Source organism: Festucalex cinctus, chromosome 1 (genome assembly GCF_051991245.1).
Source record: "Festucalex cinctus isolate MCC-2025b chromosome 1, RoL_Fcin_1.0, whole genome shotgun sequence".
Classification (NCBI taxonomy): domain Eukaryota; kingdom Metazoa; phylum Chordata; class Actinopteri; order Syngnathiformes; family Syngnathidae; genus Festucalex; species Festucalex cinctus.
In genome coordinates, this window is record NC_135411.1 from 8,536,602 (window position 1) to 8,558,508 (window position 21,907).

The 21,907-nt window shown below is 41.5% G+C and overlaps 1 long non-coding RNA gene and 9 other non-coding genes across 10 annotated transcripts; all 10 read left to right on the forward strand.

Annotated features, from left to right (window-relative positions):
• The first annotated feature begins 188 nt into the window (after positions 1-188).
• Positions 189-3,789, forward strand: LOC144014607 (uncharacterized). The gene is made up of 3 exons (XR_013282507.1): positions 189-677; positions 1,380-1,623; positions 1,724-3,789. It is a non-coding gene; the product is annotated as an uncharacterized LOC144014607 (long non-coding RNA).
• A 482-nt stretch (positions 3,790-4,271) lies between these two features.
• On the forward strand, positions 4,272-4,462 carry LOC144008077 (U2 spliceosomal RNA). Its single transcript, XR_013280602.1, has one exon. It is a non-coding gene; the product is annotated as a U2 spliceosomal RNA (small nuclear RNA).
• Positions 4,463-4,782: 320 nt separating this feature from the next.
• On the forward strand, positions 4,783-4,940 carry LOC144007993 (U1 spliceosomal RNA). Its single transcript, XR_013280503.1, has one exon. It is a non-coding gene; the product is annotated as a U1 spliceosomal RNA (small nuclear RNA).
• Positions 4,941-5,825: 885 nt separating this feature from the next.
• Positions 5,826-6,016, forward strand: LOC144007999 (U2 spliceosomal RNA). Its single transcript, XR_013280521.1, has one exon. It is a non-coding gene; the product is annotated as a U2 spliceosomal RNA (small nuclear RNA).
• Positions 6,017-7,924: 1,908 nt separating this feature from the next.
• LOC144008033 (U2 spliceosomal RNA) lies at positions 7,925-8,115 on the forward strand. Its single transcript, XR_013280541.1, has one exon. It is a non-coding gene; the product is annotated as a U2 spliceosomal RNA (small nuclear RNA).
• A 3,599-nt stretch (positions 8,116-11,714) lies between these two features.
• On the forward strand, positions 11,715-11,879 carry LOC144007976 (U1 spliceosomal RNA). The gene has a single exon (XR_013280492.1). It is a non-coding gene; the product is annotated as a U1 spliceosomal RNA (small nuclear RNA).
• A 763-nt stretch (positions 11,880-12,642) lies between these two features.
• LOC144008002 (U2 spliceosomal RNA) lies at positions 12,643-12,833 on the forward strand. The gene has a single exon (XR_013280522.1). It is a non-coding gene; the product is annotated as a U2 spliceosomal RNA (small nuclear RNA).
• A 2,193-nt stretch (positions 12,834-15,026) lies between these two features.
• On the forward strand, positions 15,027-15,191 carry LOC144007936 (U1 spliceosomal RNA). The gene has a single exon (XR_013280466.1). It is a non-coding gene; the product is annotated as a U1 spliceosomal RNA (small nuclear RNA).
• Positions 15,192-16,350: 1,159 nt separating this feature from the next.
• Positions 16,351-16,541, forward strand: LOC144007996 (U2 spliceosomal RNA). Its single transcript, XR_013280518.1, has one exon. It is a non-coding gene; the product is annotated as a U2 spliceosomal RNA (small nuclear RNA).
• A 4,509-nt stretch (positions 16,542-21,050) lies between these two features.
• LOC144007978 (U1 spliceosomal RNA) lies at positions 21,051-21,208 on the forward strand. Its single transcript, XR_013280494.1, has one exon. It is a non-coding gene; the product is annotated as a U1 spliceosomal RNA (small nuclear RNA).
• The last annotated feature ends 699 nt before the right edge of the window (positions 21,209-21,907 follow it).

Below are 21,907 nucleotides of genomic sequence, written 5' to 3' on the forward strand. Positions count from 1 at the left end.
TCGTGATGGTGATAAATTGTAATGAAGTTGTGGAGTTGTGGTTTTCTAGAACAAACAAATAAATGTAAACAATTACAATGAGGTCCAATGAGGCATCGCACTAAACAATATCAATTGTTTCAAGTAATAACAAAATATATCAATGGCACAAAGAATTTTACAATCTTATATGTACACTTAAAGGTACACTCAGTATTATACAGTGGCATCTAGTGGTGAAATAATAAATCATTCGGAAAAAAAAAACAATTGTTTGTGTTAGTAGTATGTAAAAAGATATGTTGTATCGCATAAACGTACTTTTTTAAAATATAACGGTTAGTCTAGAAATCGCAAATTATCTTACATGTCCGCGCCTCGCCTGCTAGTGTCTGCCATGTTTCGCCGCCATCTTTCTGCTACGGGTGCCGTCAAAGACAAATTTCAGCGCTCCATTTCTTAACGCGTTTTTGGAACGCACTTCCGGTTTGTATGGCGACCGCATGTCCACGAAGAAGAAGAGTTTCCGGTCCCCGAAGAGAGCATTATCAAGCATCACACTTACTTTGGGAATTTATTTTATTTCAGCGCGACAAAACAAGAGTTTATATTGTAGCCGCATTTGCCAGATGGAGAGAAATGAGGAACAGACTAGGTTTGGGACGTGCCGGTGCCTTCGACTGCTTTCTACTTGACCGGTAAGTAAGAGTACATTTGTGTTTACGTTTTGAGAGCGAGAGAAAAAGTATACTCCGTACTAATTAATACGATGTTCGTACCTTTGTTTTACGATCACTGTATCTGTTGATTAGCAACTCCGCACCACTCGAACGATTTCGTTATGTAGCTACTTGCTTTGAAAAAAAAAAAGATTCCCGCTGGCACGTTATATTTAGAGTAAATGCGCAAGTTATTGTGTAATGTAATGTAACTGTGATTTCGGAGGTATATTTGCCCATAACTTCAATAGAGAATCTAAAGCATACTGTATTAGTGGAGGAGTTGAAAATTATTTTCGTTGTGGTTGGTGAAAATAGGGTTCTCGAAATTAATTTTCGGCAGGGAATAACTTTCTGGACTTAAATGCTGGCTGTACCGTAAGCACTGCTAGAGTCTGAACTCTCTCACTCAAGTGTGTACTGGTCCATTGTGTAATTGGGTGCACAAGAATTTACAGGCTGCCACGTTTTCCACGGAAATTCGACAAGCAAGCAGCCTTTGCATATTCTATGCAGTATGCAGTCAAGTTACTTTTATCTAGCTAATACAATGTTTTGGGCCCAAAAACTAAAGATCTTACCTCTATTTTGGGGGCTTTGTTGGAAAGTTGGTGACATATAGTAGTATCATCAATTATTCTATTTTATTTTATAATTGTGTTTTTGTTTGTGTCACACTAGATCAACAGCCAAACTTGAGGGGTTCCAGAACCATATTCTGATGTATACAAGCATTCATGCACCGTTTAAATACATCACCGACCTGCAAGAAAAAAAAATATCAAGGGGAGAGTCAGCAGCCATATTGGAATGCCCCGAATGAGGACACTTGAATGGAGGACCCCAGAAGGCTTCGGTGTTGTACCACCAGTATCTCCACCTACCATATCTGAGCTGCAACAAACTGAAGTCAGCCGACGTCTTGGTATGTCATTTACATATGGACGGCATTGCACACTACATGAACTTTTTGTGTGAAGCAATACGGAATGGTCACATGTACAAGCACCACTTGTTTTACACAGGACCTGCTGACCAGGTGTCTGAAGCCATGGAGTGACTCCTCCCTCACTTTCCTCAGCAAGCCTTTGAAGAATATGATATCATCGTTGGTGGGAACATGCCCTCACTCCATAACATGTACTTGTGCAGTCAAGGAGCATGTCAAACTTAATAAAACCAGCAAACATTGAAGTGACTTCATTTTTACTGCAGTCTGTTCACACAATCAATGGACAAGCCTTCCTTAATTTTGCCCCAATAACATCATAGAGTAGGCGAAAAGTAGTGTTACAGATCATACTGTGTTCGGGAGAGTTTGAGGAATGTTGCAATGTTAATGGGGGGCAATGTCAGCACACACACACACACACACACACACACAAAAAACCATCATGGTATTGAGTTAATCAGATATTTTAGCTGTGTACAACACATACCTGCTCTGTAACACTACTTTTGGCCCAAACCTGTATGTCTATTTTCCATATTTTGAAATGCACAGCGTATTGGTAAAATTCTGGAACAACTGCAATTCATGTAGCTCATTATATTCTAACAGCATTTTTTTTTTTTTTTAGTTAATATGTTCATTTCATGTAGACTTTTATTTTACTTTATTTTATTCATTCATTTTCATGTACTGTACCTTACATTCATTGGCCAATGAAGAATTCCTTGTCATTGCAAGCATTTATAATAATTCTCCAGGCTTTTGATGTTTTACATTTCTGGTCATGTAAAATAGTGTTAGGTTAGGTGTCGAATGAACACTGCATGTTGACGCCAAAGGAAATAGTATTTTTTTAGTTATTCAAAATGTACAAATTAACACACAACAACAATATACAAGTTATACAAACTACAACAACAAGTGTCAGACATGGACTAATTATATGCCAGGTAAAAAACCTTTGTATTGTCCTCAAGGATCTGGGAAAGTGTCACTTATTTGCTACAAGTCCACCAAGGTGCTGCAGTCTGGGATCCAGGTACAGGAAATCATGGTGGTGCTGATGTGGGATCCAGGTACAGGAAATCATGGTGGTGCTGATGTGGGATCCAGGTACAGGAAATCATGGTGGTGCTGATGTGTCAAAAAGTATTTCTTGGTGTCAGTCTATCAGCTGGACTTGGATATCTTCATGTTCCTCCATGGTCATTTCCTGTACGAGTCTCTGCAAGAAGGTAACAATTGTATGTCAGATGAGGTACCAAACAATGAACTGAAAGTCACTGAGCCAATGAAGTACATTATTACATGAGCAAGACTATTTGTGAAAGCCATGTAAATTCCTGCACATCGAAGTACAAGGAAGCTGTTGTATCTTCAATCAAAACTAATTAAGTTGCTTAGTGATATTTATTAGGTAAAATTGTTCAACATGGTGACAAATCGATATCTGAGTAAAGGGTTTCAAATGTTTTTGTAAGCAGCACTTTTCTGAGTGGTTAGTAGCAACAAGACACGGGGGGGTTACGAGTCTGAGTTGCAGATGTGTCGTTCAGTTAACACCATTATTTTTGCACGATATACTAAACATATCAGCAAACTATGTAATCTAAATACCACATATTCCAAGCAAAGGTATGTTTTGAGCCATTCACATGCATGCTCGAATGGAATTATTTTTCCATGATGACATAATTGTACGTTACGAGGCACCGCGTTCTCTTCCTCGTCGTCTCTCTCGCCCCCTTTGAGATGGTCCACATGTCTATAAAACGTATAACATAACTGTGTGTTCTCTGTTGCATGGTTTAGTTACACTAACAAATATGAACATAGATAGCCATTATCATTAGCTGACGTACAGTATTTCCAAACAATGCCGACAAAAATATTAATTCTGAAATTAAATGACTAAATCACAATTATTAGGGATCTGTACAGTATGTCTAACAAATGCAATTCACTTACGTCATCACTCGAGGGAATACCAGAAGTTGTTTGCGTTCTGTTCCGGTGAAATTGGTGGTAGGCTGTTGAAGTAGGGTCTCTCTGGGACGCCGTAGTTCGTGTGCTTAAAATCATTGCATTATCTTGTTTGACCGATAGATGGCGGTCGTGAGCTACACACTGGGGCTTTAAATAAGGCAGAACACTATTGCTTGTGGTGCAGTGTGTTTACACGAAATATCCACAAGGGCGCGCCAAAGACCACATAAGAGACTACAAACTACAGCGTGGATAATGGCGGCCACGGTCAAATGTAAATAAAGGCAGAATTCGGGCGTTCTACATGGGTTAGCTCGACTTAGAATTGACAAATGGTGCAGAGAACTATGAAGAACTAGTTATTATACTTACAGCGTCAATTACGCACAACAAGCGAGTTAACATGGAAGTCTGATACGGTCGTCTCACTCTGGCTGCTCCTTCCGCGTACTGAACACTGGGATCAGAATGCGCATGTCAATTGGTGCGGGAAGAATGTAATCGAGAAGTCTCTTAAAGGGCGCATTATTGTTTGACATTTCGGACACGTGACATTATAATTAGTCGATATGAGCAACCGTAACTTAAGGTTGTAGTCTCCGGAATTAACACCTGGCCCCTTTCACTGTGTTGGTATCGCTTCTCGGCCTTTTGGCTAAGATCAAGTGTAGTATCTGTTCTTATCAGTTTAATATCTGATACGTCCCCTATCCGGGGACCATATATTAAATTGATTTTTGGAACATGGAGATGGAATAGGGGCTTGATCCGTCCACTCCAAGCATCGACCTGGTATTGCAGTATCTTCAGGAATGGTGCACCCCCTGACAAGGTGGAAGTAGAAACATTTTGTTAAGAATTCTTAAAGATTTTCTGTCTGCTTTGTTTATGATTGTCTTATTTTGAAATTCATGCTTTTAATTTGAAAGGCCGCGCTCGATTTCCGCTTCCTGTTTTCCGTCCTCCCTGCGTCTTTCAGATCGCAGCGTGCAGTAGTAAATGACGACGTGAGCGTCCGTTCTGATTCGTTCCAATTCTAATTTGTGCTGATACATTCTTATTAGTGTTTAGTAAGAAAGTATGAGTGTAAATGTCATTTATGTGTTCGTTTTTTGGCGAATGTTTGCATTTTGTTATCAGTAGCTGATAGCTAACTGCTAATGTGTGGCTGTTAGTAACTTGCTAATATGAGTAATGTAGACCAATAGCACTCCGGTTGTGCTGACCCCTGCGAATTCCCCAAATGTGGGAATCTCGACTGCATAATTTGTGGTAGTGGGGGACTGCGTTCGCGCTATCCCCTGATTAACTTGTCTTTAAAAAAATATATAAAAATACGAAAGCTAAGCGGTTGTTTTTGTGCTCGACTCCTGGCACTTGCAATGAGAGTGAGTTCAGGTTATTACCGTCTATTGGGTCGAGGTGAACCACGTGCACAAAACATACAAGAACAATCTGACTGAACACCTTCATAAATCACAATGTTCCAAAACGTTCGATGCGCATGATGGTATTAAAGTCTGATGTCGTGATGGTGATAAATTGCAATGAAGTTGTGGAGTTGTGGTTTCCTATGACAAACAAATAAATGTAAACAATTACAATGAGGTCCATTGAGGCATCGCACTAAACAATATCAATTGTTTCAAGTAATAACAAAATATATCAATGGCACAAAGAATTTTACAATCTTATATGTACACTTAAATAAGGCAGAACACTATTGCTTGTGGTGCAGTGTGTTTACACGAAATATCCACAAGGGCGCGCCAAAGACCACATAAGAGACTACAAACTACAGTGTGGATAATGGCGGCCACGGTCAAATGTAAATAAAGGCAGAATTCGGGCGTTCTACATGGGTTAGCTCGACTTAGAATTGACAAATGGTACAGAGAACTATGAAGAACTAGTTATTATACTTACAGCGTCAATTACGCACAACAAGCGAGTTAACATGGAAGTCTGATACGGTCGTCTAACTCTGGCTGCTCCTTCCGCGTACTGAACACTGGGATCAGAATGCGCATGTCAATTGGTGGAGGAATAATGTAATCGAGAAGTCTCTTAAAGGGCGCATTATTGTTTGACATTTCGGACACGTGACATTATAATTAGTCGATATGAGCAACCATAACCTAAAGTTGTAGTCTCTTGAATTAACACCTGGCCCCTTTCACTGTGTTGGTATCGCTTCTCGGCCTTTTGGCTAAGATCAAGTGTAGTATCTGTTCTTATCAGTTTAATATCTGATACGTCCCCTATCCGGGGACCATATATTAAATTGATTTTTGGAACAGGGAGATGGAATAGGGGCTTGCTCCGTCCTCTCCACGCATCGACCTGGTATTGCAGTATCTCTAGGAACGGTGCACCCCCTGACAAGGTGAAAGTAAAGGTGTTTATCATTTACTTTTTTATTCTACCAACGCATCGACCTGGTATTGCAGTATCTCCAGGAACGGTGCACCCCCTGACAAGGTGAAAGTAAAGGTATTTATCATTTACTTTTTTATTCTACCAATTACGATCCCCGTCATTTTAGTATTTCGGCAGTAGCTTGCCATTGTAGTATTTTGGCACGGCAGTAGCTTGTCATTTTAGTATTTTTGGCATCGACCTCCTGCCACTATCGGCCCCCATCAAAGCCCGGGCCCTCAACGGACAGCTACTCTTTAACATAAACCAAGAGACAGTTCCAGTCTCCCTCACACTGTCAGGTAACCACCTCGAGGTCACCAGTTTTTATGTATTTGATAATTTACAAGTTCCCTTAGTGCTTGGTATGCCTTGGCTAAAGCTCCACAACCACTTTGCCCCCACACAGACCATATGATTGCACCATTAACCTCAAGCCCGACATTGATTGGCCAAGAGGCAAGATCACTTCCTGGAGTGATTTCTGCCACCAGAACTGTTTGGGGTCAGCTGCTGGAACCTCCAGTAGCCCAAATCAACAAGTGCAATCAGACCTAACTCGCGTTCCTACTTGTTATCATGACCTAGCGCCTGTGTTCAGTAAACATCGTGCCACTTCTTTGCCCCCACACAGACCATATGATTGCACCATTAACCTCAAGCCCGGTGCACCACTCCCCAGTGGTCGACTGTTCAATATCTCTCGGCAGGAACGACAAGTTATGGAGGACTACATATCTGAATCATTGGCTGCAGGAATCATCCGACCATCTTCTTCGCCTGTTGGAGCAGGCTTCTTTTTTGTAGACAAGAAGGACAAGACACTGCGTCCCTGTGTGGACTACAGAGGACTTAACAGTATTACAATAAAGAACCGATATCCGTTACCCCTTATTGACTCTGCTTTTACTCCACTCCATGGTGCTACTTTCTTCACTAAGCTGGACCTTCGCCAAGCCTACCACCTGGTCCGCATCAAGGAGGGGGACGAGTGGAAGACCGCCTTCAACACCCATCGCGGCCACTATGAGTATCTAGTCATGCCGTTTGGTCTCACAAATGCCCCTGCAGTCTTCCAGGCATTTGTTAATGATGTCCTGAGGGACATGATAGGTGTGTTTGTGTTCGTGTATCTAGATGACATTCTTGTATTTTCCAGTTCCCGGGCTGAACATGAGCAACATGTGCGACGAGTTCTTCAGAGGCTTCTTGAGAACAAACTATATGTCAAACCTGAGAAGTGTGAGTTTCACGTCCCCAAGACAACCTTTCTGGGGTACGTCATAGCCAAGGGGGAGCTTCAAATGGACCCAGCCAAGGTGACCGCAGTAGCCAATTGGCCCACACCCTGCTCCCGTAAGCAGTTGCAGCGTTTTCTTGGCTTTGCAAACTTTTATCGTAGATTCATAAGGAACTACAGCCGTGTGGCCGCCCCTCTCACGGCCCTCACATCCTCCCTAAAGTCCTTCCGGTGGTCCAGCGATGCTGACATGGCCTTCAAAGAACTGAAGAAGCGTTTTGTTTCGGCTCCCATCCTGGTCCACCCCGATCCCACCCGGCAATTCATTGTTGAGGTGGACGCCTCAGACATGGGTGTGGGCGCTGTGTTATCGAACGCAAACTTTGGACAAACTCCCCCGGAACATATGGAAGTTCCATCATAAGTTCCTGCGGTGTGAAAGCGCCTAGGAACTGAACATCTTCATAAATCACAATGATGGCAGAACATGGATTTGTTGATTGTTGATGGTATTAAAGTCGGATAATTGTTTGACATTTCTGACACGTGACATAATTAGTCGATGTGTGCAACCGTAACCTAAAGTTGTAGTCTCTGGAATCAAGACCTGGCCCCTTTCACTGTGTTGGTATCGCTTCTCGGCCTTTTGGCTAAGATCAAGTGTAGTATCTGTTCTTATCAGTTTAATATCTGATACATCCCCTATCCGGGGACTATATATTAAATAGATTTTTGGAACATGGAGATGGAATAGGGGCTTGCTCCGTCCACTCCACGCATCGACCTGGTATTGCAGTACTTCCAGGAACGGTGCACCCCCTGACGAGGTAAAAGTAAGACACTATTTATGGATTATTTATTACAACTAGGTCTTTATTCTAACTTCTTAGTATTAAGTACAACAATAAATCCCGTTTCCCATCACTTTATCTGCAATAATTGGTATCCCCATTACGTATTTTTTTCATAAGCGTAATAAATTCCTCGGGGGACGGGTTTTGATAAAACATGGCTTCAACACGGCAGCCCTTTTTTTCCGCATGTAACATGTGCGAAAAAAAAATAAATAAATAATAAGACGACTAAAGGCCAAGTTCAAATTACCGGTTTGTAATGTTTTTTGTAATTTTTCATAAAGCGTCATCTGCCCATCACTAGGTGGCAGTATCATTTTAGATGCACATTCAGCACAGTTTTTTTTTTTAAACATCCAACCACTGACCTGTATATATGACTGGATTGCCGATAACCCATACACGCCAGTGCAAGCCGTTGAAGTCACAGGGCGGCCATCTTGTTACTCCCACCTCGCGAGCAGATGAGACATATACAGCTCGTAGGCAGTTGGTATAAGGCCGGAGACGGGTTTGTGCCGGGGTGGTCACTATTTTTGAACAAGTAAAAAAAAAATTCAAGTGGAATGTATGCGCTGCTTTGAAGACCACCTTTTGTTTTATCGCTCAGTTCCTTAGACCCCAATATTACATTTGGCAGAGGCATCTTTTGTTGAATTACAGTTATCATTCTTTAATAAATAAAAAAAAAACATACAAGTTTCCTTCGGTTCTAAACATCATTAAGCATATAATTTATACATGTATTTATGTTTTTTATGTATTTATGAAAGTTATGTTTATTGTTTTGATATAGTCGGATAATTTGTCAGTTTTATTCCAATTTGAAATGTTGCATGTTTTACCGTGCGAATGGGCGCAGTTTATTGTTACGTTAATTATTATCTCTCGAAATGCCGTAATGTGTCGGTGCCGCTATGCATTATGGGAACACAATTGACTGTCGACTCAAACTTAAAATACTTAAATAGAAATTCATGTGTTAGTGTCTTTGCGCAATTGTATCTGATTGCAGACCACAGAACGGGACACTCCTCCCCCGGCAACGGAACACTCCGCCCCCTAAGCGGAACCTTCCTCCCCCGCCAGGCTACAGTAGTCTTAAAGGACAAAAGGGCAGAATAGCGCTTTACGGCAAGGATAGGGCTTAGGGGCGTTCCGTTCCGTGGGCGTTCCGATCCCAGTCTGCGGCGAACAGTTAGAGGCATCTCTAGGTTTCATGGAAAGGGGGTGGAGCTTAGCCCCAAGGAGATGCACAGATGGACAGATATAAAAGGAATACAATACTGTGTAAAAGTTAAAGTCATCATTAGACTTGAAATGTTATTTCTGTCAGTAAATATCTTCACTTTCTGTTCATTACTCTCAGTTTAAATTAGTCTTAAATGATGCGCATTGACTGAGATGTTTCATCTTCCTAATATTAAAGCAGCTATATGTAAGATTTAAAATTTCAAATGGCTACTGCCACCTGTGGCCGAAAACAAACTACAAGCTCGTACACGCTGCACGCACTCGTACGTGCACGACCTCAATACTGAAGACTGGGCTCTTCATATCCAATGAAACTATGTTTTCAGAGGTAAGAAGTTTTATAATGTTTTACAAAACTGGCCACTTCACGGAATTAGACTCTCTTTCCCCACAAAAAAAATTTATGTCCACGGGACGTGCAGATCATATTGCATTAGTCGGTCGAAGACCAGTTTTGTACTGTACTCCAAAACGATGTGCAAATTACGTTAATTAATTGGACCTCATTCCAACGTCAATATGCAGTTCCATATTGTAGTCACCCCGCTCGACGGACGTCTACCTGATTCTAGTCATTATTAGTGTATGTCGTCCCCAGGCTAGCGTCATTGTGCATGAGCCGAAAGGTGGGCTGTCATTTATGGAAATTGACGATTGTGAAAAACACAATATAGACCCATTCACTGCTTGGTATGATACGGCCGTGAATGTTATTATCATACAGTAGTACCGTTCACACTCCGCTAGCATAATGTAGCTACAATAGGTTGTTGTCACGGAGGAAAATAAGGCGACATTTAGCCTGATTGAAACGCCGCGGAATGGAACGTCTGTTCTTCATAAAGTCATTCTTTTCTATTACATTCAACTTTGCCGCCCCTTTCACGCTAAATGTTGCCGTCTACTTACTTTCACCCCTCGTTACGACCGAGAAGTGATTTAGCTTGAGGTTACTGCTATTTGAGAACAACACTTTTTTTTTCTAAATGTCAAGATACTCGCTTCTTACCTTTTCGAGTAGAAAGAAAGCCAGCTGTGAATCACTTTTCTAATCCAAGTCCGAGCTCAACTCTGTCCACCGCTGAAAAGTCAAACTGATGTTCACTCACGTTCTTGCCTGGCATCGGTCACTATCAAGTTTAGATTTTTTTTTCGTGGCACTTGACATTGTTTTCACTTTTTTTAAGCAGCCTTCCGCGGAGTAACAGCGGGTGTCTGGGGCAGCGAAAATCTGTACTAGTTCCGTCTTCGTGACTACAGGAAACAACTGACGAGACTGCGCATGACGTCACATCCTGCAGACAGAGGGCGGGAAATTCGAAGGATTCGGACCGGACGCTTCCGAAATAATATTGGCCAGAGGCTTGTCGGAGTACCCATTGTGAACAGCTAAGATGTTGATCTACTAATTAGAATATGTTGTAGTCATAAATGGTCAAATAAAAAGGCTATTGTTAAGATATTTTTTAGGGAAACCCTCCATATAGTAGCTTTAAATCCATATTGAGTTTTATAAGATTTTTAGACTGTCAATGTCTGCTTCACAATTTTTTTTTTTACACTCATGTCTCCAGTAGGTGTCGCTCCACACTTGCTCTTGCTTCTCATCGCGCTGTTTCCTACATAGGTGGATGATTATGTCAATAAGCGAAGTGCGCATTAAATTTGCGCATGCGCCAGGGAATAAACGAGGCTACCAACTACCCTATCAATTTGAATGGCGGAGATTAGAGTGGTGACAATCTTTGCCTAACTGTACACTATTAAGCTTGCAAGTCAACTTCCCCCATATCAGTAAACCACATGCTATACATGTTAATAAAAAAACTGCAACTTTCCAGCCGTTGAAACGTTTCTTTCAGAGCCAATTCCATTGGATCCAATTCATTTTCAATGACCGTTTGGTAGCTTAGCCTACCCACAATGCACCACGCCGCTACCCATAATGCACCTTGAATTCGAGATGCGCACTTCGCTTATTATATTATCATCATCCACTGACGACAACCATAAGTGAATGATCTTTTAACAGATACGTTAGCGTGAATTCAAGCATAAAGTTCCCTCCAAAAACCCGCTTCATCGCCCAGCCAGGAAAATCACATCATGCATTGTAGAGTAATTATTAGACAATATAACATGGGACTTTCTGCTGTTAGCTGGGCTAATTGTTACGACCAGCAGACAGTGATGAGGACTTACTTTATTCTTCAGAAACGTCCTTGTATGGTTCACAATTTCACGTGTTAAGAAACCGTCACTTCACATAGTGTGCGCGTGAATGACAATCGCGCTGGCGTCGTATCCAGCTCATACTTACCTGGCAGGGGGAGATACCATGATCAAGAAGGTGGTTCCCCCAGGGTGAGGCTCAGCCATTGCACTCCAGTTGTGCTGACCCCTGCGAATTCCCCAAATGTGGGAATCTCGACTGCATAATTTGTGGTAGTGGGGGATTGCGTTCGCGCTATCCCCTGATTAACTTGTTTTAAAAAAAAAACGAAGCTAATTTTTGTGCTGGACTTCTGTCACTTGCAATGAGAGTGTTGATGGTATTAAAGTTTGATGTCGTGATGGTAATAAATTGTAATCAAGTTGTGGAGTTGTGGTTTCCTATGACAAACAAATAAATGTAAACAATTACAATGAGGTCCATTGAGGCATCGCACTAAACAATATCAATTGTTTCAAGTAATAACAAAATATATCTATGGCACAAAGAATTTTACAATCTTATTTGTACACTTAAATAAGGCAGAACACTATTGCTTGTGGTGCAGTGTGTTTACACGAAATATCCACAAGGGCGCGCCAAAGACCACATAAGAGACTACAAACGACAGCGTGGATAATGGCGGCCACGGTCAAATGTAAATAAAGGCAGAATTCGGGCGTTCTAGTTAGCTCGACTTAGAATTGACAAATGGTACAGAGAACTATGAAGAACTAGTTATTATACTTACCGCGTCAATTACGCACAACAAGCGAGTTAACATGGAAGTCTGATACGGTCGTCTAACTCTGGCTGCTCCTTCCGCGTACTGAACACTGGGATCAGAATGCGCATGTCAATTGGTGCGGGAAGAATGTAACCGAGAAGTCTCTTAAAGGCGCAGCGCGTTACGGTGGATAATTGTTTGACATTTCGGACACGTGACATTATAATTAGTCGATATGAGCAACCGTAACTTAAGGTTGTAGTCTCTGGAATTAACACCTGGCCCCTTTCACTGTGTTGGTATCGCTTCTCGGCCTTTTGGCTAAGATCAAGTGTAGTATCTGTTCTTATCAGTTTAATATCTGATACGTCCCCTATCCGGGGACCATATATTAAATTGATTTTTGGAACATGGAGATGGAATAGGAGCTTGCTTCGTCCACTCCACGCATCGACCTGGTATTGCAGTATCTCCAGGAACGGTGCACCCCCTGACAAGGTGAAAATAAAAACATTTGTTTAGCACAAAGTATCTATTCCACCAAGTATTATCTCCGTCATTTTAGTGTCTGTATGTACGTAGTCCCCGTTTGTGCACGCGGCGCCCACTTCTATGGCTTTCCTGGGTGGAGTTTGCATGTTCTCCCCGTGCCTGCGTGGGTCTTCTCTGGGTACTCCGGTCTCCTTACACATTCCAAAGACATGCATGGCAGGTTAATTGGGCGCTCCGAATTGTCCCGAAGGTGTGCTTGTGAGTGTGGATGGTTGTTCGTCTCTGCAATTGGCTGGCAATCAGTCCCAGTGTCTCTAACCCGTCGAATGCTCGAAGCCACCTGGGATAGGCTCCAGCACTCCCGTGACCCTTGTGAGGAATACGCGGTCAAGAAAGTTATGTTTATTGTTTTGATATAGTCGGGTAATCTGTCTGTTTTATTCCAATTTGAAACGTTGCATGTTTTACCGTGTGAATGGGCGCAGTTTATTGTTATGTTAATTATTATCTCTCGAAATGCCGTAATGTGTCGATGCCGCTATGCATTATGGGAAGCAATTGACTGTCGACTCAAACTTAAAATACTCAAATAGAAATTCATGTGTTAGTTAGTGAATTTGCATACACTCAGGGGCGTCACGAGGTTTCATGGTAAGGGGGGGGGGGTGTACAGATGGACAGATATAAAAGGAATACAATACTGTGTAAAAGTTTCTGTCAGTATTTTAATATGGTTATATATATATATATATATATATATATATATATATATATATATATATATGATTATGTAATTGTCTACATTGTACATAAAACTGTATGGGAAAAAAAAGGTAACTGTGTTATCATAAAGTGAGTCATTTTCAATTAAGATACATTGAATTAATTATTCGGCAAATTACATGCATTTGGCTCAAACCACTGTTTGCTCCCAAATACTTCTGAAGTCACATCCTACATTTTGGTGCATTTGACTAGCTTGGTTGAAAGAAAATATTACTCAGTGACTTCTAAATCAATTTAATATTTGATGCTTTAAGTTTTTACCATGCCTATTGAGATCTTTCTGAGTTTTTAACCCCAAATTATTTTTTCTTACACTCCGAGTTTTATTTACTAACTTTAGTAATCTCTAAAATTCAAACTTTTATTTCCGTACTTTGCATGTGTCTTTAGTTCTTTTGAGTGTGTTTTTGCTTTAAAATATTGTACTAAAGCAGACCAAAATTGCTTGTGTATGACGACGCGTCCGGTTCGAGTCCAGGCTCGGACCTTCCTGGGTGGAGTTTGCATGTTCTCCCCGTGCCCGCGTGGGTCTTCTCCGGGTACTCCAGTCTCCTCCCACATTCCAAAGACATGCATGGCAGGTTAATTGAGCGCTCTGGATTGTCCCTAGGTGTGGATGGTTGTTCGTCTCTGTGTGCCCTGCGATTGGTTGGCAACCAGTCCAGGGTGTCCCCCGCCTACTGCCCAGAGCCAGCTGAGATAGGCGCCACCCCCCCCCCCCCCCCCCCCCCTCCGCGACCCTTGTGAGGAATAAGCGGTCAAGAAAATGGATGGATGGATGGATGACGACGCGTTGGAGCTGCCTGCCTTCAATTTATTTTCCTGTAAATATCTCCACTTTCTGTTCATTACTCTCAATTTAAACTAGTCTTAAATGATGCACAATGACTGAGATGTTTCATCTTCCTAATATTAAATCCATATTGACTTTTATAAGATTTTTAGACTGTCAATGTCTGCTTCACAATTTTTTTTTTTTTTTTTTTTTTTACACTCACGTCTCCAGTAGGTGTCGCTGCACACTTGCTCTCGCTACTCATCGTTTCCTACATAGGTGGATGATTATGTCAATTATATTATTATCATCATCCACTGACGACAACCACAAGTGAATGATCTTTTAACTCCTACGTTAGCGTGAATTCAAGCATAAAGTTCCCTCCAAAAACCCGCTTCATCGCTCAGCCAGGAAAATCACATCATGCATTGTAGAGTAATTATTAGACAATATAACATGGGACTTTCTGCTGTTAGCTGGGCTAATTGTTACGACCAGCAGACAGTGATGAGGACTTACTTTATATTTCAGAAACGTCCTTGTATGGTTCACAATTTCACGTGTTAGGAAACCGTCACTTCACATAGTGTGCGCGTGAATGACAATCGCGCTGGCGTCGTATCCAACTCATACTTACCTGGCAGGGGGAGATACCATGATCAAGAAGGTGGTTCCCCCAGGGTGAGGCTCAGCCATTGCACTCTGGTTGTGCTGACCCCTGCGAATTCCCCAAATGTGGGAATCTCGACTGCATAATTTGTGGTAGTGGGGGACTGCGTTCGCGCTATCCCCTTATACACTTGTTTAAAAAAAAAAATAGGAAAGTAAGTGCGGTTGTTTTTGTGCTGGACTTTTGGCACTTGCACTGAGAGTGAACCACGTGCACAAAACATACAAGAACAATCTGATTGAACACCTTCATAAATCACAATGATGGCAGAACATGGATTTGTTGATTGTTGATGGTATTAAAGTCTGATGTCGTGATGGTGATAAATTGTAATGAAGTTGTGGAGTTGTGGTTTTCTATAACAAACAAATAAATGTAAACAATTACAATGAGGTCCATTGAGGCATCGCACTAAACAATATCAATTGTTTCAAGTAATAACAAAATCTATCAATGGCACAAAAGAATTTTACAATCTTATTTGTACACTTAAATAAAGCACAACACTATTCCTTGTGGTGCAGTCTGTTTACACGAAATATCCACAAGGGCGCGCCAAAGACCACATAAGAGACTACAAACTACAGCGTGGATAATGGCGGCCACGGTCAAATGTAAATAAAGGCAGAATTCGGGCGTTCTACATGGGTTCGCTCTACTTTAAATTGACAAATGGTCCAGAGAACTATGAAGAACTAGTTATTATACTTACAGTGTCAATTACGCACAACAAGCAAGTTAACATGGAAGTCTGATACGGTGTTCTGTCGGATCAGCATACCTCGTCCGATCAGCATACCCATATGCTGATCTGACTCTATCGGGCTAGTATACGTAGTCAGAATAGCATTCCTACGTTACGACAATCCCATAAATGATAATAATACACTGCATTTAGGCTAAACACAGATGCATATTAAAAACACTAGAGCTACCAAAGAAGCATATGTAGTTAGTTTTAACACGAGCATGCTGTTCTGACGGCTGATTGTAACATCGGTATGCTGTTTTGATGGCTGAAATGGGCACCCACAGCACATTGTTGCCTTAGTTTACTATTTGGTCGACGTGAATCACGTGCGCAAAACATACAAGAACAATCTGACTGAACATCTTCATAAATCACAATGATGGCAGAACATGGATTTGTTGATTGTTGATGGTATTAAAGTCGGATAATTGTTTGACATTTCTGACACGTGACATAATTAGTCGATGTGTGCAACCGTAACCTAAAGTTGTAGTCTCTGGAATCAAGACCTGGCCCCTTTCACTGTGTTGGTATCGCTTCTCGGCCTTTTGGCTAAGATCAAGTGTAGTATCTGTTCTTATCAGTTTAATATCTGATACGTCCCCTATCCGGGGACCATATATTAAATTGATTTTTGGAACATGGAGATGGAATAGGGGCTTGCTCCGTCCACTCCACGCATCGACCTGGTATTGCAGTATTTCCAGGAACGGTGCACCCCCTGACGAGGTAAAAGTAAGACAATATTTATGGATTATTTATTACAACAAGGTCTTTATTCTAACTTCTTAGTATTAAGTACAACAATAAATCCCGTTCCCCATCACTTTATCTGCAATAATTGGTATCCCCATTACGTCATTTTTTCATAAGCGTAATAAATTCCTCGGGGGACGGGTTTTGATAAAACATGGCTTCAACACGGCAGCCTCTTTTTTCCGCATGTAACGTGCGAAAAAAATAAAAAAATAATAATAAGACGGCTAAAGGCCAAGTTCAAATTACCGGTTTGTAATGTTTTTTGTAATTTTTCATAAAGTGTCTGCCCATCACTAGGTGGCAGTATCATTTTAGATGCACATTCAGCACAGTTTTTTTTTTTTTTTTTTAAACATCCAACCACTGACCTGTATATATGACTGGATTGCCGATAACCCATACACGCCAGTGCAAGCCGTTGAAGTCACAGGGCGGCCATCTTGTTACTCCCACCTCGCGAGCAGATGAGACATATACAGCTCGTAGGCAGTTGGTATAAGGCCGGAGGCGGGTTTGTGCCGGGGTGGTCACTATTTTTGAACAAGTAAAAAAAAAAAATTCAAGTGGAATGTATGCGCTGCTTTGAAGACCACCTTTTGTTTTATCGCTCAGTTCCTTAGACCCCAATATTACATTTGGCAGAGGCATCTTTTGTTGAATTACAGTTATCATTCTTTAATAAAAAAACAAAACATACAAGTTTCCTTCGGTTCTAAACATCATTAAGCATATAATTTATACATGTATTTATGTTTTTTTATGTATTTATGAAAGTTATGTTTATTGTTTTGATATAGTCGGGTAATCTGTCTGTTTTATTCCAATTTGAAATGTTGCATGTTTTACCGTGCGAATGGGTGCAGTTTATTGTTATGTTAATTATTATCTCTCGAAATGCCGTAATGTGTCAGTGCCGCTATGCATTATGGGAACACAATTGACTGTCGACTCAAACTTAAAATACTTAAATAGAAATTCATGTGTTAGTGTCTTTGCGCAATTGTATCTTTTTTTTTTTTTTTTTTTTCTAAAAAAAAAAAAAAATGCGCAATTGTATCTGATTGCAGACCACAGAACGGGACACTCCTCCCCCGGCAACGGAACACTCCGCCCCCTAAGCGGAACCTTCCTCCCCCGCCAGGCTACAGTAGTCTTAAAGGACAAAAGGGCAGAATAGCGCTTTACGGCAAGGATAGGGCTTAGGGGCGTTCCGTTCCGTGGGCGTTCCGATCCCAGTCTGCGGCGAACAGTTAGAGGCATCTCTAGGTTTCATGGAAAGGGGGTGGAGCTTAACCCCAAGGAGATGCACAGATGGACAGATATAAAAGGAATACAATACTGTGTAAAAGTTCAAGTCATCATTAGACTTGAAATGTTATTTCTGTCAGTAAATATCTTCACTTTCTGTTCATTACTCTCAGTTTAAATTAGTCTTAAATGATGCGCATTGACTGAGATGTTTCATCTTCCTAATATTAAAGCAGCTATATGGAAGATTTAAAATTTCAAATGGCTACTGCCACCTGTGGCCGAAAACAAACTACAAGCCCGTACACGCTGCGCGCACTCGTACGTGCACGACCTCAATACTGAAGACTGGGCTCTTCATATCCAATGAAACTATGTTTTCAGAGGTAAGAAGTTTTATAATGTTTTACAAAACTGGCCACTTCACGGAATGAGACTCTCTTTCCCCACTAAACAATTGATGTCCACGGGACGTGCAGATCATATTGCATTAGTCGGTCGAAGACCAGTTTTGTACTGTACTCCAAAACGATGTGCAAATTACGTTAATTAATTGGACCTCATTCCAACGTCAATATGCAGTTCCATATTGTAGTCACCCCGCTCGACGGACGTCTACCTGATTCTAGTCATTATTAGTGTATGTCGTCCCCAGGCTAGCGTCATTGTGCATGAGCCGAAAGGTGGGCTGTCATTTATGGAAATTGACGATTGTGAAAAACACAATATAGACCCATTCACTGCTTGGTATGATACGGCCGTGAATGTTATTATCATACAGTAGTACCGTTCACACTCCGCTAGCATAATGTAGCTACAATAGGTTGTTGTCACGGAGGAAAATAAGGCGACATTTAGCCTGATTGAAACGCCGCGGAATGGAACGTCTGTTCTTCATAAAGTCATTCTTTTCTATTACATTCAACTTTGCCGCCCCTTTCACGCTAAATGTTGCCGTCTACTTACTTTCACCCCTCGTTACGACCGAGAAGTGATTTAGCTTGAGGTTACTGCTATTTGAGAACAACACTTTTTTTTTCTAAATGTCAAGATACTCGCTTCTTACCTTTTCGAGTAGAAAGAAAGCCAGCTGTGAATCACTTTTCTAATCCAAGTCCGAGCTCAACTCTGTCCACCGCTGAAAAGTCAAACTGATGTTCACTCACGTTCTTGCCTGGCATCGGTCACTATCAAGTTTAGATTTTTTTTCGTGGCACTTGACATTGTTTTCACTTTTTTTAAGCAGCCTTCCGCGGAGTAACAGCGGGTGTCTGGGGCAGCGAAAATCTGTACTAGTTCCGTCTTCGTGACTACAGGAAACAACTGACGAGACTGCGCATGACGTCACATCCTGCAGACAGAGGGCGGGAAATTCGAAGGATTCGGACCGGACGCTTCCGAAATAATATTGGCCAGAGGCTTGTCGGAGTACCCATTGTGAACAGCGAAGATGTTGATCTACTAATTAGAATATGTTGTAGTCATAAATGGTCAAATAAAAAGGCTATTGTTAAGATATTTTTTAGGGAAACCCTCCATATAGTAGCTTTAAATCCATATTGAGTTTTATAAGATTTTTAGACTGTCAATGTCTGCTTCACAAATCTTTTTTTTACACTCACTTCTCCAGTAGGTGTCGCTCCACACTTGCTCTCGCTACTCATCGTGCTGTTTCCTACACAGGTGGATGATTATGTCAATAAGCGAAGTGCGCATTAAATTTGCGCATGCGCCAGGGAATAAACGAGGCTACCAACTACCCTATCAATTTGAATGGCGGAGATTAGAGTGGTGACAATCTTTGCCTAACTGTACACTATTAAGCTTGCAAGTCAACTTCCCCGATGTCAGTAAACCACATGCTATGCGTGTTAATAAAAAAACTGAAACTTTCCAGCCGTTGAAACGTTTCTTTCAGAGCCAATTCCATTGGATCCAATTCATTTTCAATGACCGTTTGGTAGCTTAGCCTACCCACAATGCACCACGCCGCTACCCATAATGCACCTTGAATTCGAGATGCGCACTTCGCTTATTATATTATCATCATCCACTGACGACAACCATAAGTGAATGATCTTTTAACTCCTACGTTAGTATTGGGGAGGCTATTATGCTGGCTCATGGAAGGTGTATACACTACACAGGATGGTGTATCGATCAGAATACAGGAGAATGCGTTATGGTGGTTTGTTGATTCTTTACTGGTTATTCAGGAGATGAGGGTACAGGTGGAGACAATGAGGTCGAGACAAGCGGGTTGAAGCAACAGGTGAAATGGATGTAGATGAAACAGGTGAAACAGATGAAACAGAGTCTGAAATATCAGAATAACAATAATAAGGGGATGCACAATATTTAGATGTCACACAAATTATACAATGACATGACTAATAAGTATTTATATGCCTTAGAAACTCCATAAAGGACAAGCACAAAGAAAACATTGCCCACGCAATAGGTATTATATTTATACTGCTCAAAATGACCTACTACAGTCATTTAGAATTCACTTGAATGCACGTAAATGTTTTACTGGTCTATGGGGACCTCTAGTGGCCACCAAGAACAGTAAAATAGCCAGTTGGTAATGGCGACTGTTACAGAACTGTAGCGTCCCGCGGTTCACTTCTAAACTCCGTATATAGCCATCGAAACTAGCATACAAGTTGGAAATACACATAAACAATGCAACAATAAACATTTCTGACTTACTTTGTGGTCATGAACTCTGTCAAACGAAACTACGTACAACGTGATCAATCCGACTGCTACAGCACCGCTGTAGCCACCTGCTCTCTACTGAACTGAACTGCGCATGCACGCCCGACACATCGTCATACGTAATCGCGTAGTCACATGCCATGGGGAGGCACAACAATACAAACAAAGTTCTGATTCATGTAAATAAACACTCAACAATAATACACTATTTCTAGGAGCCTTTTGTACAGTTAGCGTGAATTGAAGCATAAAGTTCCCTCCAAAAACCCGCTTCATCGCCCAGCCAGGAAAATCACATCATGCATTGTAGAGTAATTATTAAACAATATAACATGGGACTTTCTGCTGTTAGCTGGGCAAATTGTTACGACCAGCAGACAGTGATGAGGACTTTATTCTTCAGAAACGTCCTTGTATGGTTCACAATTTCACGTGTTAGGAAACCGTCACTTCACATAGTGTGCGCGTGAATGACAATCGCGCTGGCGTCGTATCCAACTCATACTTACCTCGCAGGGGGAGATATCATGATCAAGAAGGTGGTTCCCCCAGGGTGAGGCTCAGCCTCCGGTTGTGCTGACTTCTGCGAATTCCTCAAATGTGGGAATCTCGACTGCAAAATTTGTGGTAGTGGGGGACTGCGTTCGCGCTATCCCCTGATAAACTTGTTAAAAAAAAAATAGGAAAGCTAATTTTTGTGCTGGACTTCTGACACTTGCAATGAGAGTGAGTTCAGTTTATTACCGTCTATTGGGTCGAGGTGAACCACGTGCACAAAACACACAAGAACAATCTGACTGAACACCTTCACAAATCACAATGATGACAGAACATGGATTTGTTGATTGTTGATGGTATTAAAGTCTGATGTCGTGATGGTGATAAATTGTAATGAAGTTGTGGAGTTGTGGTTTTCTAGAACAAACAAATAAATGTAAACAATTACAATGAGGTCCAATGAGGCATCGCACTAAACAATATCAATTGTTTCAAGTCATAACAAAATATATCAATGGCACAAAGAAATTTTACAATCTTATTTGTACACTTAAATAAGGCAGAACACTATTGCTTGTGGCGGCACGGTAGTCGAGTAGTTAAGCACGTCCGCTTCCCAGTTCTGAGGTCTCCGGTTCGAGTCCAGGCTCGGACCTTCCTGGGTGGAGTTTGCATGTTCTCCCCGTGCCCGCGTGGGTCTTCTCCGGGTACTCCTGTCTCCTCCCACATTCCAAAGACATGCATGGCAGGTTAATTGAGCGCTCTGGATTGTCCCTAGGTGTGGATGGTTGTTCGTCTCTGTGTGCCCTGCGATTGGTTGGCAACCAGTCCAGGGTGTCCCCCGCCTACTGCCCAGAGCC